Consider the following 23,323-nt stretch of genomic DNA (forward strand, 5'->3'; position numbering starts at 1 on the left):
CTACCACCCAGGCAAGGCTAATGTAGTAGCCGACGCATTAAGCCGAAAAGTCTCGTCAAAATTAGGACATCTTCTCACGAGAGAAGTTGAGCTTATAAAAGAATTTGACAAGATGAAGATAGAAGTGATTAAACCACCTGGAACTATAGCAGGCGTTGTTGAGACAATACCTAGCTTAAGAAAAATGGTGCTAGAAGCACAAAGAAAGGATGAGAAGATGGAAAAATTACGGGAAAAGATAAGATTAGGAGATCTCAAAGATTTCCAAGAAGCACCAGACAATGCCATACTCTTTGAAGGAAGGATATGCATTCCTCAAGATGAAGAACTTAAGAATAAAATCTTGAGCGAAGCCCATGATACCCCTTATACTGCCCACCCGGGAAGTACTAAGATGTATCAAGATCTAAAAGAGAATTTCTGGTGGGAAGGAATGAAACGAGATGTAGCCTCGTTTGTTGAACGATGTCTTGCTTGCCAGCAAGTGAAAGCCTTACACCAAAGGCCTTACGGGGAACTACAACCCTTGGAGATACCAGAATGGAAATGGGATGATATAGCAATGGACTTCGTCACAGGATTGCCAAGATCCAAGCGAGGTAACACGGCTATATGGGTCATTGTGGACAGACTTACGAAGTGTGCGCACTTTATACCAATCCCAATCACCCATGGATCCGACAAGTTAGCTCAACTTTATGTTAGAGAAATTGTGCGTTTGCACGGAGTGCCAAAGTCAATTACATCGGACAGAGATTCCAAGTTCACATCCAGATTCTGGATCAGTTTACAAAAAGAACTGGGCACAAGATTGAATTTTAGTACAGCTTTTCACCCACAGACAGATGGTCAGTCTGAAAGAACGATTCAAACATTGGAGGATATGCTGAGGACAGTAGTGCTAGACCAGGGTGAAAACTGGGAGCACATTTTGCCACTCATCGAGTTTGCATATAATAATAGTCACCAAGCAACTATCGCTATGGCACCCTACGAAGCACTGTATGGGAGAAAGTGTAGATCGCCACTTTATTGGGATGAAGTGGGCGAGAGAAAAATCCTAGGGCCAGACACAATAGGTGAAATGATTGAAATCGTTCGCCAAATCCGACAGAGGATTAAGGAGGCCCAGGATAGACAAAAGTCATATGCTGATAAACGCCGAACTGACTTACAATTTGAGAATGGAGAAAAAGTCTTTCTGAAAGTTTCTCCATCAAAAGGGATCATTAGGTTCGGAGTTAAAGGGAAACTTAGACCCCGATTTATAGGACCCTATGAGATCCTAGAAAGAATAGGCCCAGTGGCTTACAGGCTGGCATTACCGCCAAGCCTAGGAAATGTCCATAATGTTTTCCACGTATCACAACTTAGGAAGTACGTTTTCGATCCAAAGCACGTGATACACCAAAATGAGATGATCCTTAATCCAGACCTGAGCTATGAAGAAAGACCCGAAGCGATTTTAGATAAAAAGGTGCAACAACTCCGAAATAAATCAATCACCTCAGTGAAAGTTCTTTGGAGGCACCATGGACAAGAAGAAGCTACGTGGGAGCTCGAAGACAAGATGAAAGAAAAATATCCAGAGTTGTTTAACTAAGGTATGCAAATTTCGGGACGAAATTTATTTTAAGGGGGGTAGTATGTGATGCCCCGCTCTTTTAAATACATATTAGATTAAATATGTGCATTAGTTATAAAATTCTTTTAATTATTTATGGTGATTATTTTGTTCAGATAATATTATTTCAGCAAAAGTCTGTATAAGAGATACAGAGCTGCGATTTAATATTCAGTCATGAATGAAACCAATAATTAAATTTATTGGTTTAACTATACGTTTGAGACTTTGTTTTACCAGTTTATTGATTTAATCAATATTATTAGAAAATTTAGATTTATAACCGATTTTATAAATCGTGTTATTTAAATCAAATTGCTAGAATTATAACTTGAGATCATATGCATAATAATTTTATTATTTCGCATTATATGAGTTAAGGTATTAAGTCACGAATTAATTCCGACTTTCACGTATTAAATCTCAAGATTGAGGATTTAATTTATGTAAATACGAGGAGTATTTATTAAACGAGAATTGGAGAATTATTACAGGAACTAGGAGAAACTAGATCACGGCACTACACGTATGTCTCGATTTTTCATCCAACACATCAATTCCTACACTATTTCCTACACTATTCCCTACACTATTACCTATACTATTCACCTTCCCCTCCAATACACCATTACTGCAGAAGGAGATTGTAAAGATTGCAGATTTCTTTCTGTAGCATATCTAAACTCCATCACACCCCAAAGTCTCCTGTAGGAGAAGAAAATCATGCCAATATCCACAATTTTCAAAAGCTTCAGCACGCCGAGAAAGAAATTTCACGGTAAGATCACAATTGTCAAAGGATGTAAATTTCAACGATCAAATCTTCAAAAGTTGCAACTCCAGGTACCAAAATTTCCACCATTTTGATTCTGTTGTCTGCAGAAACTCCTCTATAAATTGAGGAGAGTTCTGCAGAAGGAAGAAATGCAGCGAGAGGTGTGAGGCAAGAGAGAGTTTAGGAGATTTGTTTGCAAGAGCTCAAGTGAGCTCCCTTCGCCGGACCATTTCTTCGTCGACCGGCCACTAGGCTCTGAACCGAGAACGTGTACTCGTTCCTCCATCTTTAGGCTACCAAACCCAACAATCGAAAGGCCGAAACCTTCTCTATATTTTCCCGACCAAAGGCCACAATATCCTTCGGAGGCCAACGTCGAATTCCCGACTTAGCCACCGGCCAACTTACGGCCTTCGTTTCTCACTATCCTTACGACGAAAAAGGATCGAGAAACCACCGTTGTGTAGCCTGATCTATCTCGCACGAGGAAAACTAAGTCGTAGACCTTCGCGGCTAAACCCCATCGCGGAACGACGACCAGAAAAAAACCCCGGCGAACAACTTCCATTAGTGCTCACTTGGACAAGGGTAAGTTGACGCCCTTATTTCGATGCCTTCCCGTTTCTATTATATTATGAGAAATTTCTGGGGTATAGATGGGAGTGTGTTAAATATTCGTACAAAGTTTCATATCATTTGAACTTCGTTTACTACCCTTTTAAAATTCGAGAAGTCTACTGCCCGTATCTGCTAAAACTGTCGTGAGGCAGATGATTAGGTTAATTATTTCAGTAACCATATGTTGATATTTAGCTCTCAAATTTTTATTCTATGGAGATATATGTGTTAGCTATCTATGTATAAAATTTGAGCTCATTCAGGTAACGTTTGCTATTTTTCAAAAATCTGGACTTTCAGTTGGCAGAAACTGCCGAATCTGGTAGGCGATGGGAAAATCGCTATATCTCTTAAACTACTTGGAGTTTTTCAACATACTTTTTTTTCAATTAAACTAGACTCAAAGAGGTTTCTATTGATATAAAATTCGACTCCATACGAGTTCGGAGTAAAAGCAGTTTATTAGTTGAAGTTGAATCTATACAGTTTTGTTGAGATTGAAATGATTCTAAATAATTCCTATTAAGGATTTTAAAGTTTTATTGTTGATAAAATATCACTTTTAGTTTATAAATGAGCTATTGAGATATATAAATATTTTGGAGAAAGATTTCATGAGAACTTGTTGGTAAAATTATATTAGATGGAATAGTTGATAAATGAAATATTAAAGATTTATTAATTAAATGGTTAAAATATTAAAATTATTAGATCCTCTCGAAAATTTCTTTTTATAGTTAACTCCTTTTATTATTTTAAAATATTTTTACAAATGTTCCTAAAATCTCACAATGAAATTTTCATCAGGAATTAATGTTTAGAATTTATTAATGACTTATTAGTTCTTTTAATAGTAGCAATATATATATATATTGATTGGCATTATTAAATGGGGAAAAGGAAAATATTTTATAAATTATTCTTTATTTATAATGGATAAATAAAGGAATAATATAAAATGGGCTTTCCTACATCCTCAAAGGTACATGAAGTATTTCGATAAAAGAAGAACGATTGTATATGAGTTAGATACAGTCGTTTAAGGAAATATGGGTAGTTAGAGAAATGAGTGAATAGTGATTCACTGCATTTGTTGTTATCTTTTCTATTATTCACTCGAACACATGTTTCGTGTTATCAAAGGTTCAAATAAACAAAAGCGCCTGAGTAACCTATCGCGCTAAGGAAAGAGAATCATTGTCTTAAGTAGCAAAACACTGCAATCAGGTAGGCATTACTTTCATATATATCAAATGAGTTTAAATGTTACGTTCAAGCAAGTTATTTCATGACAAAATCTTTGAATTGAAGTTATTTCAAGTATTGTCTTGCCATAAAATGTTTCAATTTCAGTATGATATCTATCTGATATGGCTTTGCCAGTTATCATGTAATCGAATTCGGGTCTTGAGCAGTTGATAGCTATCCTGCCTTGGCTAGTGTACACCAGTGACCGTGAGTCATCTAGCGGGTTGGCCGGTCAAGTGACCGTGAGAGGTGGCCACCTCTCCGGCACACAGATTCAGATATGATAGATTACAAAAGAACTTAGTCTGATCAGACGAACTTTAGAATCACAAATGAATTTAGTATGCTTAGGGCCTTTTTAAGTAAAAACCCTTGGTTATACTATTGAAATGGCATGACAATTTACAGTTATTATGTATGTATATGATTTTCGGCATATGTCTACTGAGTACTTTGTACTCAGCCCTGCATGTATTTCTAAATGTGCAGGTTGAGCAGTGATGAGTGATGATGGGGTGTCGTGCGGAGCTTTGTCATATTTACTAAATAAACTCTTGGCGATACATGTCTTCATACATGTATCACGTTCTATTTCCGCTGCGAACACTCAGTTATGATGCATATTATCCTATTATGTTGGATTGTCAAATCAAGTTATTGTATAAACACTTAAATCGGATACTCTTGACCGATTACTCGCTCTTATCTATTTATGTGTGTTTTTTTTTCTCACATGATGTCTCAATCTTAGTTCAATTCCTTTATTATTATTTATCACCCCTTTTCTGTCCCCTCTCCTAATTTCCCTTCCCTAGTCACGGTTTCCCGGCTTACCTATCCTTAGTTAAGACCGGTCGTGACAGACATTCTACATAACATGGGTAAATCTGTATTACTGAAACTTGACTTTGCTAAGTCCATTATGCATATATATCTCAATTCTTTATTCTCACTTTCTAAAACATAAGCATACTTGTTGGTGTGAATCATGTAGCATGAACTAGAGTAAAATGAGATTAGCAATCACCTGTGTTTTTTTGTGCTTGGTTGGCTGCTGTGCTAATGAATTCAGGAATGAATAAACTGAAACATAATTGTGGATTTTTGCTTAACCATTGCAGGCTGAACTCAAGAAGAAAATGGAGAAGTTTAAGTTGAGCTTACCTCTTGGGGTCCAGATTGCAGCTGAAATAAACTCTCTATGATTTTTGGTGCATAAAGGAAGGAGGGGGAATCGTAGTTGGTGATTTTCAGGCTACTATGAAGCCCTCAATTTATAGGCAGATTAGGCCGCAAAACTTGAAAACTATTTACAGCAAATGTGGAAATTTTGCTGCAACTTTTGACAAAAATGAAATTGGTTGGTGGCTGCCATAATTTTTTTTTACTAATAGTGGAATTTCATGTGAGACTTTGAAAAGTGGAGTACTCATAGGGTGCGTCTGATCCTAGTTGTATCTTAGCATGCTTCAAATATTAAATTGTGACTTTTGCAGGGAAAAGAGTATGACCTTAGCAGAGTTAAAGAAAAGGGGCTGCTATGCGTGTACTATCTATATTTTATTTCTTGATTTTGTATACTCTATTGATAGTGTAGGAGCGTAGGGAGTGTGAAGGAAAAATGATGATTGTAAGTAAATAGAATTGAGGTGACTAATAAAAATCTCTTGCCTTGATTAATTAATCAAGTATTTGTAAAACAAATATTGGGTTCTACTAAATAACGACACTTCGTTATAACTCTCTACGAATTAAATATCTAATTTAACTCGTTCTTAAATTCGGAATTATATCACGACTTCCAAGTAAATAATAGAAATAATATTTCTATCGCATATAAATTAATAACTTGACTTCGCTAAGTCAGTTATTAAACTGGATAATAAATTATTGAATGCTTCAATAATTCAATTGCGATCATATCACGCAATGGCATCAAATTCAGATTTCTGAGCTGAATTAGTTGATAACTAAACACTGGATTTACCATAACTGAAGATGCAATATAACAATTATTGCAATCACTGATCTTAATAAAAATAAATAAATAAATAAAAGAGCGGGCTACTACACAGGATCTGCATTCATCCACCAAGATGATGCATCCACCGTAGATCTTGATGATCGAATGGCTTAAAATGGTTCTCCGTTCTAATTTTATTTAGTGGTTCTTATTTGAACCTCTCCCTATATATATATATATATATATATATATATATATATATATATACATGTCAATAGTTTTTTCAGCCATATATATATGGGGAGAGGTTCAAGAAAGAACCAGTAAATAAAAGAAAAACGGAGAACCATTTTCAGCCATTCGATCATCAAGATCTACGGTGGATGCATCATCTTGTTGGATGAATGTAAATCTTGGGTTCGAACCCTGAAGGGAGTAATTTTTTTTATTTTTATTTTTTTGAGTGCATTGATTTTAACAACGAATGCATTAATTTTTACAGTGGATGCATTAGATTTGATGGTTCTCACATTCTCACAAATAATGTAGTTCTCTCTAGAACCACACCATATATATATATATATATATATATATATATATATATAGGAGGAAGTTCAATAGGAAAATAAATGTTTGCAAAGAAAGAAGAAACAATCTCATCCATTGATCATGATCCATCAAACGGTCAATAATTAAGATTAAATTTTGCATCAAGATTTTTTATGAACGTGTCGGTTATTGTGTTGAACGTATCCAGGTTTCGAACCCCAAAAATCCCAAACGTTCAATAAAATTATTGGTATGTTCAACCGCATTACTGACATGTTCAATGTTTCTCCTTTTCTTGTATAAGCTCCTTTTCTTGTATATATATGGTCGCTAACTATGGATAATGATATATAAGTAGAAAATGGAGAAACATTGAACATGTCATGAACATGCCAACAGAAGCGGTTGAACATACAAATAATTTTGTTGAACGTTTGGAGGTTTGGGGGTTCGAAACCTGTATAAGTTCAACACAATTTACGTTGAACGTTAAACGAACGAACGCTGACCGTTAGATTAGATAAGATCAACGGCTGAGATTGCTTCTCCTTTCTTTGCAAACATTTACTTCTCCATTAAACCTTCTCCTATATATATATATATATATAGAGGAAGGCTAAAATAAAAACGCTTCTTAAAATATAAATTAGGAACCATTTTCAGCCCTTAGATCATCAAGATCTACGGTTGATTCATCACCTTGTTGGATAAATTCATGGTCCTGAGTTCGAATCCCAAAGGTAGCAAAAAATTATTTTTCGCAATTCATGCATTTTTACATTTTATTCATGCGTGTTATACATAAAATTCATGCATTTTTGCTGGTTCGTAATTCTTAAAATAAGGGTGGTTTATTAAATAACCGCCCCTATATATATATATATATATATATATATATATATATATATATATATATATATATATCACATCAATTGAATCGATTCTGACAAACTTCGTGTATTTTTCGACAACAATATCTTAATTGAATACATCTCATTAAATTCACAACTCACGGTAACATATATTAACATCTCAATGGAACAATAATGTAAAACTATGTTATAGACATAAACCTGTAATAGTAATCTATATTTTATTTCGTTCATTTTTTCCCTCTTCTCCATTTAAATTTTCTACTATTTGCCTATTTTCTATTTTATTTTACTCCCTCCATCCCACTATAAGTCATACCCTTTATTTGGGCACGAAAATTAAAAAAGATATATATAAATAAAAAAGATGTATTTGGGCACGAAAATTAAAAAAGATGTATTTTCTATAATAATAATAATAATAATAATAATAATAATAATAATAATAATTCATTATCAAATAATTAAATTTATTTAACAACTATAATTATTATTATACTTTATACAAAGTTGAAAATTTTACATTTTCAAATTAAGGGTTCTATTGAGTAGATAATGTGGATTATTTTATTTTATTTTATTCTATTTTAAAAATATACTAGCATTTGCGTCCCGTGCAATGCAAAGAAAAACATTATTTATTTATATATAAAACTATGTTATAGACATAAACCTGTAATAGTAATCTATATTTTATTTTCGTTCATTTTTTCCCTCTTCTCCATTTAAATTTTCTACTATTTGCCTATTTTCTATTTTATTTTACTCCCTCCATCCCACTATAAGTGATACCCTTTATTTGGGCATGAAAATTAAAAAAGATATATATAAATAAAAAAGATGTATTTGGGCACGAAAATTATAAAAGATGTATAATAATAATAATAATAATAATAATAATAATAATAATAATAATAATAATAATAATAATAATAATAATAATAATAATAATAATAATTCATTATCAAATAATTAAATTTATTTAACAACTATAATTATTATTATACTTTATACAAAGTTGAAAATTTTACATTTTCAAATTAAGGGTTCTATTGAGTAGATAATGTGGATTATTTTATTTTATTTTATTTTATTCTATTTTAAAAATATGCTAGCATTTGCATCCCGTGCAATGCAAGGAAAAACATTTGCATCCCTTGCATTTGCATCCCGTGCAATACAAGGAACCTCGAAGATTGAAGCATCAGCCCAAAAGATATATATAAATAAAAAAGATGTATTTGGGCACGAAAATTAAAAAAGATGTATTTTCTATAATAATAATAATAATAATAATAATTCATTATCAAATAATTAAATTTATTTAACAACTATAATTATTATTATACTTTATACAAAGTTGAAAATTTTACATTTTCAAATTAAGGGTTCTATTGAGTAGATAATGTGGATTATTTTATTTTATTTTATTCTATTTTAAAAATATACTAGCATTTGCATCCCGTGCAATGCAAGGAAAAACATTATTTATTTATATATAAAACTATGTTATAGACATAAACCTGTAATAGTAATCTATATTTTATTTTCGTTCATTTTTTCCCTCTTCTCCATTTAAATTTTCTACTATTTGCCTATTTTCTATTTTATTTTACTCCCTCCATCCCACTATAAGTGATACCCTTTATTTGGGCATGAAAATTAAAAAAGATAGATATAAATAAAAAAGATGTATTTGGGCACGAAAATTAAAAAAGATGTATAATAATAATAATAATAATAATAATAATAATAATAATAATAATAATAATAATAATAATAATAATAATAATAATAATAATAATTCATTATCAAATAATTAAATTTATTTAACAACTATAATTATTATTATACTTTATACAAAGTTGAAAATTTTACATTTTCAAATTAAGGGTTCTATTGAGTAGATAATGTGGATTATTTTATTTTATTTTATTCTATTTTAAAAATATACTAGCATTTGCATCCCGTGCAATGCAAAGAAAAACATTATTTATATATATATATATATATATGTGTGTGTGTGTGTGTGTGTGTGTGTGTGTGTGTTGGGAACCTTGTGGAATATCCTAACCCTTGTTTTGATGATACCAAAATTCATAGGACTTAATTGTAATAGACTAGAATTGTTTTGAACTCAAGTGTTAGAGTTCATTTCTAGTTTAGCTTGCGGTATCGAAGACTGAAGGCTGAAGACTGAAGAACGAAGGACTGAAGACTGAAGACTGCAGATACCAACTGAAGTATCAGTTGAAGAATCAGTTGAAGACTGATTACTTAATGCGCGCAAAGGACTGATACTAAAGTCAAGTATCAGTTGAACATTCCTCCTAGGACTGATCTTCCAACGTTCAGAGGAAGCCACGTACTCACAAAGTACAGCCGCATTAAATGCAGAGATCTCAGGATCTTATCTCAGCAGAGGTCATTCCTATCTGGTAGTTACTTTTCAGAGACGTCACATTTCCTGTCCATCAAAAAGAGCCGTTTCCACCTAGACAAGGAACCTCGAAGATTGAAGCATCAGCCCAAATTCGAATGGCTCTCCAACGGAAGAAATCTTGAGGACGATTTACGCCAACGGATCTATTCAAGAGTTCTCCTACAAATAGCGTTCGAGGATCACTTCAACCTTCACCGATTCAACGACATAAGCTGAAGCTCTGCCGAAATTGCTACTCAGCCTTAAGCTTAAACTCCCCAAAGCTTGAATCGAAGAAGAGAATTCCGAAGCCAAAATCAGTCACTGCTGATTACATACATTCTCTTAGACCTTAGGCATAACTCTGTTCACCCAGAAGCCAAAGGTCAAACTTGCTTCAAAGAACTTGTTCTTTGTAAGTATAGTTGGCACTCGTTCAAACCTCCCCCCATAAGAGTGTTTTGAGTGATTCGGAGGTCAGAAGGGTTTTCTGACTCTGAGAGTCTTAGCACGGGTTGTGTTAAGCAAGGGAAATCCGACGCGAGTGAAGCGTGGGTACTGAAGAAGGGTTTTCTTCAGTGTACGGTTGTGTGCACCCGGCAAGCACACGGTTTGGTTTGCAGTGCACCGGTTAAGCACTTGCGGAGTGGATTGTTGGTCTGATCAACCAACCGTGGATGTAGGAAAGGGTTTTTCCGAACCACGTAAAAGTCTCTGTGTTGTTTACAGCTTTCAGTTTTACATTCTTACTTGTGTTATTTCAATTGATAAACTGAACACTGACTAACTGCAAAGAGAAACCATAACCAACAACTTGCTCCACCGAGGCTATTTCAAAACTAAGTTTAATTTTCGCTGCGTATGATATCAGTCTGACTGATCTATCTTCTGATAGTCAGGAAGAGTGTTATCATCTCTGTTTTAGCAAACTCGACTGAAGCCCTTACTTGCATCAGTTAAGTTCTAGCAACTTAACTGGTAACTCTTTACTGAAGAGCTTTCAGTATCAGTCGTCAACCCTGTTTGGTCAAAACTGATTTCAGTAAAACAGGCGTCTTTGTTTGCATGCAAAGTTTCATTTTGATCTTTGACTGAGATCCCTCTGATTGAGGATTGATTGAAAAATAGCCCATAGGTGTATTCTCCCCCCCCCATACACCTATTCGAGACCCTCAGGACCTAACAATTGGTATCATAGCAGGTTGTTCGCAAGAACTACCTGTATCTGACTAGGTTCTAATTGAACTAGATCCTTTTTCTTAAAGGTCTCGAAAAAGTTCTCTCTTTCTTTTTGTGCTTGCTATCTGTTCTATCTGCTGTTATCTGTTCTCTCTTTTTTGATGGAGACTAACCACAGCAGATTATCTTCTCTACCTATGTTTAGTATTGAAAAATACGACATATGGAAGTTTCGGCTTGAAAGCTTCCTCACCGCCCAACATTGCCGAATGTGGGAAGTCATCACCAGCGGACCAATCACCATCACCGAAACTGTCAAAAGGGTTCATGTTGATCCACAACAAGATCCTTACGATGAGGTCCAGCCCAAGCAAAAAACAGACTTCACCACCGAAGAAAGGAAGCAAGATGAGCTAGACAACCTCGCCAAAAGCATCATCTTCGGCACTGTTCCCGACAAGCACGTCATGAACATCATCAAGTGCGGGACTGCAAAGGAGATGTGGGACATTCTGGAAAGAATGTGCGTAGGTTCCGAGGAAATCAAGGAGAATAAGCTATCCATAGCTTGCCAGAAGTTCGACTCCTTCCTCATGCTCAAGAATGAATCTGTCGAGGAAATGGAACTTAGATTCAACCAAATTTTGAATGAAGTTCAATCCATTTCCAAAGACAAATACACTCAACGAGAAATCAACCTGAAGATTCTTCGAGCACTGCCACGTGGATGACGAAGCTGTCGTTTGAGCTTTGTGCAAATAAAATATCCTGTGCCCACAACTAGACTAGCTAGTGGTAAGTCCAGAGTCGAATCCACAGGGAACTGAGCAGTAACTTCTCCTGCAAGGGTGTCACTAAAAAGGGTTTGTATCCTGCAGTGTTCTGACCACAACGTGCTTATGGGCAGAATGGGGTTTCCAACCTAAACTGAAATAACAAAGTAGATAAATCAAATAACAAAACAATTCTGACTTGGGTTCGAATCACTAAACATGAATTAACACTCGATCATTGGTGCAAAGATTAATCACTATATTCGCATACCAGTGGTTATAGGCATAAGAATTGATGTGCCCCTATTGTCACTCGTCACGCACACAACAAACCCCTTGCCCAATCTATCCTTTCAGTTTATGATCCCTTAGAAGGGTCAGCTAATGGAAATCAACTACCCCGGGCAACATCCACGCTCTCTGCGATGGCCTATCGCTAGTTGTGCTTTGCCCAGAATACTTTAAGAACTAGATAGACCCACTTGACTTTTACACCGATATTTCACAGCAGTCACGGCTCCAACACCAGTTGTACTATTTTGGAGGTCGATGGCAACTCGCCTTATGCCCAAATTATTACTTGTGACCAAAACTCCCTAGTTAACTAGTGATCAATTAATTAACCAAGTTGTTATAGCCTTATGGGAATCAAACCTAGTGTATCGGGAATATGCTCATACAGTTATTATGCCCAAATTAGACCTCTCGAGTTTATTCATTCATGCTTAGATCATCTTGCCCAAATCAGAATATAAAACTTAGCCAACCATAACGTAAATAACACAAGCAAAAGATGTAAAAGAAAACATAACTGAAATTGAAATTACTTAAATGAGAGTAGAAGTACCTACGGCCAAAAGTGCCGTGCAAAACATGAACAGAAAAGTACGAGATTATGCCCACAGCCTGGGCTAGCTTCACTTCTTAAAAAATGCACAACAGAACGGAATTTCAGCACCCTTGGCTTGAGAAGCTCGTAGGGTATTTATAGGAGTCATTAGGGTAATGAAGGCCCAGCCCATGAGGTGCGGCCGGATCCATGCAAGCATGGAGATGCTTATCCTTTTTCAGACCTAATCTTCATGAAGATATGTTTCCTTTTGGATAAGGCGGTGGTTTGGCCTTATCGGTCTCTTTTGGATAGCTGCCGCCTTCCGCCCTTTTCGGACTCCCACTTGCAATCCTTCCTCGCCCGTCTGTTGTGCCTCCGTCTTCTCTTGCCTTCCTTCCTCCTCTTGCCTACCAGCTCTCGTGCGGTACTTATGGGCATAAGGGATGGTTTTGCCTCCAAATCCCCTTTGCTTCCGGCGCATACCTCTTTCACGAGAAGTGACAGCACTTTCGACCCCTGGAGCACCTCTTGCCCACAAGCTGGTCCTGCCATTGAACTACGCCCTCCCAGGCGACCAAACGACACAAACACAAGGAAAAAGACTCGATCTAGACTTAAAACAGACACAAAAACAGAGCACAAACCTGGGCTTATCAGTGGAAAATGACAGATCTACTCAGTCGCTCATCAGCATAAGCCAGGATTCAGTCAGCTCCCGACAAACAAGCTTTTCTCCGATCTCATGGCAAATGAGTTCGACCTTTTGAGAAATCTTGAAAACAAGAAGGCTGGAGGATCAGACGAAGATGGTCCATCAACCTCAAGAGGAGTTGCACTGAAGGCCTCAACAAGAGAAGGCAAGAAGCAGATCAAGGAACCAACGGAACTCAACCCAGAGGACTTCTTCAGTCAATATGCATTGTTGACTGAAAGATTCAACAAGATGGAGTCCAAGTTCCGAAAGTACAGAAGGTTCCACAAGCAGCACTACAAAGGAAAGAAAAGAGAAAGCAACCCCAGACATTCCACAGATCGAAGCGGAGAAAGGAAGTCAGCCGCTTACGACATCAAAGACATGGAATGCTTTGGATGTAGAAAGAAATGGCACTTTCGACATGAATGCCCTGATCTGACTCCAGCTGAGCGCAAAGAACTGAAAGCTAAGAAAGATCGCAGCTTTTCGAAGAAGAAAGCGATGGTTGCTGACGATGCTGACTCTTCCAAAGACACATCAGAATTATCCGACTTCGACAGTTCCAGCTCAGACGATGAGAGCCGAGCCCTGATGGCCAATGAATCAGAAAGCGTGGCTGACAACAGCTACGACAATGGAATGAATGGCTCAGAGATAATCTCTCACTCAAAAACTCCTTATACTGATAATTTCCCGATGCTTTCAAGAGACCACTCAGAATCTGGAGATAGCTCATCCGATGAAACTGACGAGTTTGATCAGCTGATGACTGATCACTGTCAGTTGAGGAAAATGTTCGAAGATCTCCTCAAGCATCAGAAATTGGACAAGGAGATCAATGATGAACGAGCTAAGAATCAGACAATCATCTACTTTCCGGATGAAACTTGTCTTGATCAGCTAATCATGGAGAACAGCCGACTGGAGGAAAAGCTCAGAAACTCCAATTCAGAATGTGAGAAAGCATCTCATGAGATCAAGAGGCTCAATCACAAGCTGGAAGAAACAGTCAAGAACTGCATGATGCAGTCACCCATGATGAGCAACTTTCCATCGAAAGGCCTTGTTAAAAGCATTGAAGGAAAGGTTGCAGCTGACAAAGGAAAGAAGATCATGATCATTTCAAAGGACGATCCTTCTGAAATCACAACATCAGAAGAATCAAGAGATCATGATATGGATGAAGTTCGCAAGCGCAGACTGATGGCTAGATCAAATGTTCCACCTCCACGGAGCCATAGACTAGCAAAGGAGGCCCCCAACCAGATCATCTTACTGAGAAGACTGGAAAGCAGATTTCAGTCAAAAATCGGGGAAGGAACATCAGGAATCAAGAAGAATCTTCCTCACCAATCCAGGGGGAAGAAAGGCCACGACAGTCAGAGACTGACATCAGTTCAGTTTCAGAAGGAACAACATCCATGGAGACCAAACAATGCTGAGTCCAGACGAGCTAAGCGACGTCCACAACGACAAGCAACTGGACGTCAGACAAGTCTCCATAAGTCTACAAAGACTCGAGTATCTCAAGGAAGATACTTCGCCGAGCAAAGAAGACCTCAACCACTCATCAGACAGAATTGCTACAAGAGTAAGGCCTTCAAAGGAATTTCTCAACAGAAGAATGCTCATGTGCCAACTGAAGCGCCAACGACGTCAATCAGACAATCAACAAAGCGCAAGAGATCAGCCAGACCAATTCTGAAGCAGATATGGGTTCCAAAGGGAACTCGAACTAACATCAAAGGACCCAAAGCTTGATTGGGTGCCTGAAACTACTCTTCCTTGCAGGTCAATGTCAGGAAACACAAAAAGAAGGAAGAGGTTAAAGCTTCAATCAGAACGTGGTATCTGGATAGTGGCTGCTCGAAGCACATGACGGGCTACAAAGAATATCTGTCTCAGAACGTTGAGAAAGCTGGATCCAAAGTTGCATTCGGAGATAACTCAATCGGAGAAACAAAAGGCTACGGTGTGCTCAAAATGGGTAACGCCGGTATCAGTAATGTTAGCTTTGTTTCTGGTCTTAAACATAATTTGTTGTCTGTGAGTCAATTTTGTGACAGCGGTTTCACAGTGAAAATCAAGAAAGATGAATTCACTGTTAGAAACAATCAAAAGAAGGTGGTTCTGAAAGGATTCAGACAAGGGAGTCTCTACGTCGTGTCTTGGGAAGACAGCCCTCCAGAAACATGCCTCATCAGCAAGAGCAGCTCGGAGCTCAACTGGCTGTGGCACAAGAGACTCAACCATCTCAACTTCAAGACGATCAACAAACTTGCTAAACATCAACTGGTAGAAGATCTTCCTTCTATTGTGTTTCAGAAGAAGCAAGAATGTGAAGCATTTCAAAGAGGAAAGCAGACACGGATGTCATTCAAGTCAAAGTCAGGACACTCCTCTGAAAGGGTTCTACATCTACTTCACATGGATCTGTTTGGCCCGATCACTCCAAGAAGCTACAATGGTAGGATGTACACCTTAGTAGTTGTGGATGATTATTCACGATATACTTGGGTTATCTTTCTCTTCAAGAAGAAAGAGACGCTGGAGGAATTGCCAAAGCTGCTGAGAAGACTGAGCGTTGAAAAGGAAGTCAACATCATCAGCATCATATCAGATCGTGGGACTGAGTTTCTCAATACTGTCATTCGTGAGTATTGTGATGAACAAGGAATCAGTCATCAAACTTCTGCAGCAAGAACTCCACAGCAGAACGGAGTTGCAGAAAGAAGAAACCGGTCTTTGAAGGAAGCAGCAAGGACGATGCTAGCCAAATCAAAACTCCCCTTAAAGTTTTGGGCCAAAGCAGTCAACAACGCATGCTACACGCAGAATCGCTCCTTCCTCACTCAGAGACATGGAAAAACTCCATACGAGCTATGGAAGAACAGAAAGCCTTCAATTGCCTACTTTCATGCTTTCGGTTCTAAGTGTTTCATCCACATCAATGAAAAGAAGAGATTAAACACTTTCGATAGCAAGGCTGATCCAGGAGTCTTCCTTGGATACTCTGGAACAGAACGTTCAAGCAAAGCCTATCGAGTGTTTAACTCTCAAACTCTTTGTGTTGAAGAAACACCTCATGTGATCTTTGATGAGTCTACAGATGATTTCAGGGAACAAGAAGCTGAAAAGTGTGTCCAGAACACTGAAGGTTCCAAAGCTGAAATCCACAACACCGAGCCCTCTACTGTCTTGGTGTGGGGACCAGGCAAAGATGAAGATACTGAGATGCTTCAGTATCAGAAGATCAACCAAAGGTCTGAAGTTCAGACTGGAGCCAATGCAGATGGCATCAGTCAAGGGGGAACTCCAGTTGCTGAAGATCGAGTTGAACGTGGTGAAGCAGATCCAGCTCAACTCTCCCCTGCTCCAGAAGGTGCTCAACACCTCAGAACTATTCTGACCGAAGAAGCCCCACCATCTCCAGAAGAGATCAAGAAGTATCGAAGATGGTTTGAACTCCACTCAAAGGAGAACATCATTGGAGAACCATCAGATGGCGTCAAGACTCGGAGATCAATGTGTAACCTCGTCTTCGACATCAACCAGAACTGCATCAATGAAGATAAGATTTTCAGCTGTTTCTTATCTTCTACAGAGCCCACGGATATTGAAGAAGCTCTGAAGTCTACTCAGTGGGTCATCGCAATGCTAGAAGAACTAAATGAATTCAATCGGAATTCAGTTTGGGAGCTTGTGGATCGACCAGACGATGCAAAGGTGATTGGCTTGAAATGGATTTTCAAGAACAAGGAAGACGAAGAAGGAAACGTTGTGAGAAACAAAGCAAGGCTTGTAGCTAAAGGATACAGTCAAGAAGAAGGAATCGACTACGATGAGACGTTCGCTCCATTTGCCAGATTGGAAGCAGTCAGACTCTTCTTAGCCTTCGCAACTCACAAAGGTTTCAAGGTACACCAAATGGATGTCAAATGTGCATTTCTCAATGGAGTGCTCACAGATGAAGTCTATGTAGAATAACCTCCAGGGTTTGAGGTTGCTGGACCAGAAAAGGTGTACAAGCTGAAGAAAGCGCTCTATGGATTGAAGCAAGCACCAAGAGCATGGTATGATACTCTCTCGGAGTATCTTGTTGAACAAGGTTTCAAGAAAGGATCTGTAGACAAAACTCTGTTCACTCTCAAAGAAGGAGAAGATCTCTTGCTTGTTCAGATTTATGTCGATGACATAATTTTTGGATCCAAATCCGAACACATGTGCAAGAAGTTTGCTGACATCATGACCAACAAGTTTCAAATGTCCATGATGGGAGAAATGAATTTCTTTCTCGGATTGTAAGTCAAGCAGACCAACGAATGAATACTGATCAGTCAGTCCAAGTATGCCAAGGAACTGATAGCCAAGTTCGGTATTCAGCACATGAAGTCAGTCAAGATCCCAATGAACACAAACTGGAAAGTTGATCCAGGTTCAGAAGGAAAATCTGTCTCTTCGACGAAGTACAGAGAAATCATTGGATCTTTGCTGTATTTGACTGCGAGCAGACCAGACATCGCATTTGCAGTCGGAGTATGTGCAAGATATCAATCAGATCCAAAGGAAGCTCATTTGGATGCAGCAAAGCGGATTCTAAGATATCTTAAAGGCACACCCAATTTAGGATTGTGGTATCCAGCAGACGACGACATCAAGCTCACCGGGTACTCAGACTCAGACTTCGGTGGATGCAAGCTTGATCGCAAATCAACCTCCGGAACATGTCAATTCCTAGGCAACAAGCTCATCTCATGGTTTTCAAAGAAGCAGACTTCAGTCGCCACCTCTACAACTGAAGCTGAATATGTTGCTGCCGGAAGCTGCTGCTCACAAATCCTGTGGTTAGTCCATCAATTAAGGACTATGGGATCGACGAAAAGGAAGTTGCTATCTATTGCGACAGCTCCAGTGCTATTGCAATCTCCCAGAATCCAGTTCATCACACCAGAGTTAAACACATTGCTATTCGACATCACTTCATCCGTGATCATGTCGAAAAGAAGAATATCTCTGTGGAATGGATTCTCACTGTTGTTCAGAGAGCGGACCTGCTGACCAAGGCTCTTCCAGAAGAGAGGTTCATTGATCTATGTGGAAAGATCGGCCTCATCAACCCTAAAGAGTGATGCTGTGTTTGAAGACTTTCTCAAACAGTTATGCTGACTGGTGGTCACCAACTGCTGATTCTACGACGTGGAAAGCAATGAAGTCTGAACGCTCATCTGAAGAAGAAGACATCCTGATGAATCAACCAGGATCAAGTGGTATCAACTGACTACAATGTTAGTTGATCAGTAAGTATTTTTAAAGCTTACTTTTAAAATCAATTATTTCAGTTTAGAGTTTTATGTTTTTAGTTCAAAAAAAACTTTTCTTTAACTGATCGGTTTCTTTCAAAAACTTTAACTGATTGTTGGAAAATGGAATATCCGAGAAGGACAAAAGTCTTTAAAAAGGGAAAATCTGTTTTGATGGAACTTGTCTTGATCTTTTACCAAAAATCTTTCCAACCTTTTTGCCTCTGCAATAAAATTTCTTGAGAAGCTCATTGACATGACAGAATGCAATGATGCCTTTCAACTTTTTGAAGACGCAGTCCCTCGCAGTGACGGCGGACGTGAATTTTTCTTCATATGCATTTTAGGCACAGTTTTCGAAAAACCTTTTCATCTTCTCACATGGTTCACATCTTGTCTATTTATACCATGTTGTCTTCACGATTTTTCTGCATCAACTAACAACTCTCCACAGCCTTCACTGTGAGAAAAACTTTCAATCTTTCCAAAGTTGCAGAGAAAAATTATTCCGACGAAAGAAGAAATCTATGACTGCAAAGTCATGGAGTGGAAGAATGACGCTCACATACCTGGTCTTCACCGGACCCTTCCACTGGATCTCACCGTCTCTCCGACGTCAAAGTTTGCTCTACCCTCACTTGTTTCCAGCGAAGCGAGTGTCTTCCATTCTCATGCCTGGCGCCAAGAAGCTTCACAGCTTCTGGAGGAGATCTTCCTTATCGCATATATTGCACTCCTCCCTGGCTTGCCTCTCTCGTTGTTGGCCGGCATCTTCAGCCGCACCTGGTCTATTCTTCAAAGACCCAGTGCCGGCGAATCGACGGTGTTAGTCTTCTCAGCTGCCACCGCTTCGATTCTTCCTTCTCACGTCCATCTTTCTCTCCTTCTTTCTTTCCAATTCATCAACCTGATCTTCTCCTCATAAGGCAGCCCTCGTCTCCTTCCAAGGCAACCTTCTTCTATCTTTCGTATTCTACGTTTTCTTGTCTTCTTCCACTTCTCCGTCTCTTTCATCTCCTCACCTCATCACTGGCGTTCTCCTCTTCTGCATTTCTGGACTCACCCTGTTCTCAAATCTTCTCACGAGATTCTGAGACTAGGAGTTGGGTACCGTCTGATCATAGCTTCCATCATCAACTCTCTTTTTGATGTTGCCAAAAAGGGGGAAAAGTCAGAGATGGAGTCAGTGAGCAACCTTTCCTTTACGTTAACGTTGCTCATGTCCTCTATTTCTTGACTGTAGATGGGACAACAAAGGATCACCAGAAGTTGTAAGGACGACGCTCCAGTAAAGACCTCAAATCAACGGAACACAAGTGAGAGTGGAACAAACTTAGGAACATGAAGACACGAAGACAGAAGATGAAGATCAAGAAGTTCAAGGCGCAGCCAAGCAGACTGTTGGAGTCCATGGGTTTCCCATGTTGTTTTTGTTTTTCTTTTTACTCCAATGTAAGTCTTGCTCTGTACCTAGACTGGTGGCTTATCAGTATTTTATTAATGAAAAGAACTTCTTTTTGATCTCAACCTGAAGACAATGACTCTTTGTCCAGGCTCTGATTATGTTTTTCTGTCTTCTCCTTGTTCTGTTTTTAGAACTGTTTCGTTCTTAACTCTAAGTACAAGTTTTTAGGTTCTATTGTTAAGGGGGAACTGTTTTCATCCCATGTTTAGAACTTGTACTGTGAGTTCAGTCTTTTTGCTGTCTAGAACTGCTGTGTGGTTTTGGCATCATCAAAAAGGGGGAAATTGTTGGGAACCTTGTGGAATATCCTAACCCTTGTTTTGATGATACCAAAATTCATAGGACTTAATTGTAATAGACTAGAATTGTTTTGAACTCAAGTGTTAGAATTCATTTCTAATTTAGCTTGCGGTGTCGAAGACTAAAGACTGAAGACTGCAGATACCAACTGAAGTATCAGTTGAAGAATCAGTTGAAGACTGATTACTTAATGCGCGCAAAGGACTGATACTAAAGTCAAGTATCAGTTGAACATTCCTCCTAGGACTGATCTTCCAACGTTCAGTGGAAGCCACGTACTCACAAAGTACAGTCGCATTAAATGCAGAGATCTCAGGATCTTGTCTCTGCAGAGGTCATTCCTATCTGGTGGTTACTTTTCAGAGACATCACGTCTCCTGTCCATCAAAGAGAGCCGTTTCCACCTAGACAAGGAACCTCGAAGATTGAAGCCTCAGCCCAAATTCGAATTGCTCTCCAACGGAAGAAAAATCTTGAGGACGATTTATGCCAACGGATCTATTCAAGAGTTCTCCTACAAATAGCGCTCGAGGATCACTTCAACCTTCACCGATTCAACGACATAAGCTGAAGCTCTGCCGAAATTGCTACTCAGCTTTAAGCTTAAACTCCCCAAAGCTTGAATCGAAGAAGAGAATTCCAAAGCCAAAATCAGTCACTGCTAATTACATACATTCTCTTAGACCTTAGGCATAACTCTGTTCACCCAGAAGCCAAAGGTCAAACTTGCTTCAAAGAACTTGTTCTTTGTAAGTATAGTTGACACTCGTTCAAACCTCCCCCCCATAAGAGTGTTTTGAGTGATTCGGAGGTCAGAAGGATTTTCTGACTCTGAGAGTCTTAGCACGGGTTGTGTTAAGCAAGGGAAATTCGACGCGAGTGAAGCGTGGGTACTGAAGAAGGGTTTTCTTCAGTGTACGGTTGTGTGCATCCGGCAAGCACACGGTTTGGTTTGCAGTGCACCGGTTAAGCACTTGCGGAGTGGATTGTTGGTCTGATCAACCAACCGTGGATGTAGGAAAGGGTTTTTCCGAACCACGTAAAAGTCTCTGTGTTGTTTACAGCTTTCAGTTTTACATTCTTACTTGTGTTATTTCAATTGATAAACTGAACACTGACTAACTGCAAAGAGAAACCATAACCAACAACTTGCTCCACCGAGGCTATTTCGAAACTAAGTTTAATTTCCGCTGCATATGATATCAGTCTGACTGATCTATCTTCTGATAGTCAGGAAGAGTGTTATCATCTCTGTTTTAGCAAACTCGACTGAAGCCCTTACTTGCATCAGTTAAGTTCCAGCAACTTAACTGGTAACTCTTTACTGAAGAGCTTTCAGTATCAGTCGTCAACCCTGTTTGGTCAAAATTGATTTCAGTAAAACAGGCATCTTTGTTTGCATGCAAAGTTTCGTTTTGATCTCTGACTGAGATCCCTCTGATTGAGGATTGATTGAAAAATAGCCCATAGGTGTATTCCCCCCCCCCATACACCTATTCGAGACCCTCAGGACCTAACAATATATATATAATTAATACGAATTCAATTATTGTACTTATAAATATAATAAAAAATTAATTTTAATTCAATATATTTGAATTGAATATTGAAAAAATAAAAAAAGAATTCACAATTATAAAATTTGATATTAAGAAAAACAAAAAATGAAAAAAATAATTTAAAAAAAATTAAAATAAAATACTAATTAAAAATGTATTTGAGAGAAGAGAAAGAAATTTATAAACTTTAATATTTAAACAAATTTAATTTTTACATTTTAAATCAAATATTTTCATAAAATATATCATGTTAAAGCTCATATCGTGATCTTTAATTTGATATGCATATTAAATATTTTATAATTAATCGAATTTCACAATTTTGGAAAGAAATATAACAACAAATAAGAAGTCAAAGAAAATGAAAATAAGAAGAAAAATATATAGTATAGATTTTATTATAACTACAAAATTGTCACTCAATTTTGAAATTGATTTCAAATTAGAAACTCCCTTCTTAATATAGTATAGATTTTACATTTGTTAATATTTAAATTATGTTTAAATTTTTATTTATTTATTTAAATATATTATTTAATTTTAATGCTCATCGTGCAGTGCACGAATCGTCGTACTAGTTTGTAAGAAAAACACAATTTTATTTTAGGGCATAACATCAAGAATGAAGGTAGAACAATGAAAAATTAAAAGCATAATATTTTAATTGATCATTTTGCAGATATTAAAAATTAGAAAAAAGAAATTAATCATAGACCAAAGTATTATAAGCAAATGGTCCCGGCGGGGCTCGAACCCGCGACCTTCGGCTCATAAGACCAACGCTCTAACCAACTGAGCTACGGGACCAGATGATTGTTTCATTTGTGTGAGAGCCTATTTTAAATATTTGTTTCTGAATTCTTTTAGTTTGTTTTGATCAAAATCACCTACTATCTTTGGTTCAACACAGGACACTTTGATCTCATCTTTCCAACTATAGCAGCAAATGGCTAAATTCATGAATGGTAACCACATTATCAACGTAACATAATCTTCAAATCTTTCACGCATATCCTCAGGTAATTCAGTTCAAAGAATTACATTGGACAAGTCAGAACCATTCTTTACAGCTGAGATAAATGACATTGATTTGTATCACATTTTTTGGAGGGATCATTTGGGGTAAAATCAGAACATAAAAATCAAGTCT

The 23,323-nt window shown here is 37.7% G+C and overlaps 1 non-coding gene across 1 annotated transcript; it reads right to left on the reverse strand.

Moving 5' to 3' along the window:
- Nucleotides 1-22,906: 22,906 nt before the first annotated feature.
- Nucleotides 22,907-22,980, reverse strand: TRNAI-UAU (transfer RNA isoleucine (anticodon UAU)). Its single transcript has one exon. It is a non-coding gene; the product is annotated as a tRNA-Ile (tRNA).
- Nucleotides 22,981-23,323: the final 343 nt, after the last annotated feature.

Source organism: Salvia miltiorrhiza, chromosome 2 (assembly GCF_028751815.1).
Source record: "Salvia miltiorrhiza cultivar Shanhuang (shh) chromosome 2, IMPLAD_Smil_shh, whole genome shotgun sequence".
NCBI classification, from domain to species: Eukaryota; Viridiplantae; Streptophyta; class Magnoliopsida; order Lamiales; family Lamiaceae; genus Salvia; species Salvia miltiorrhiza.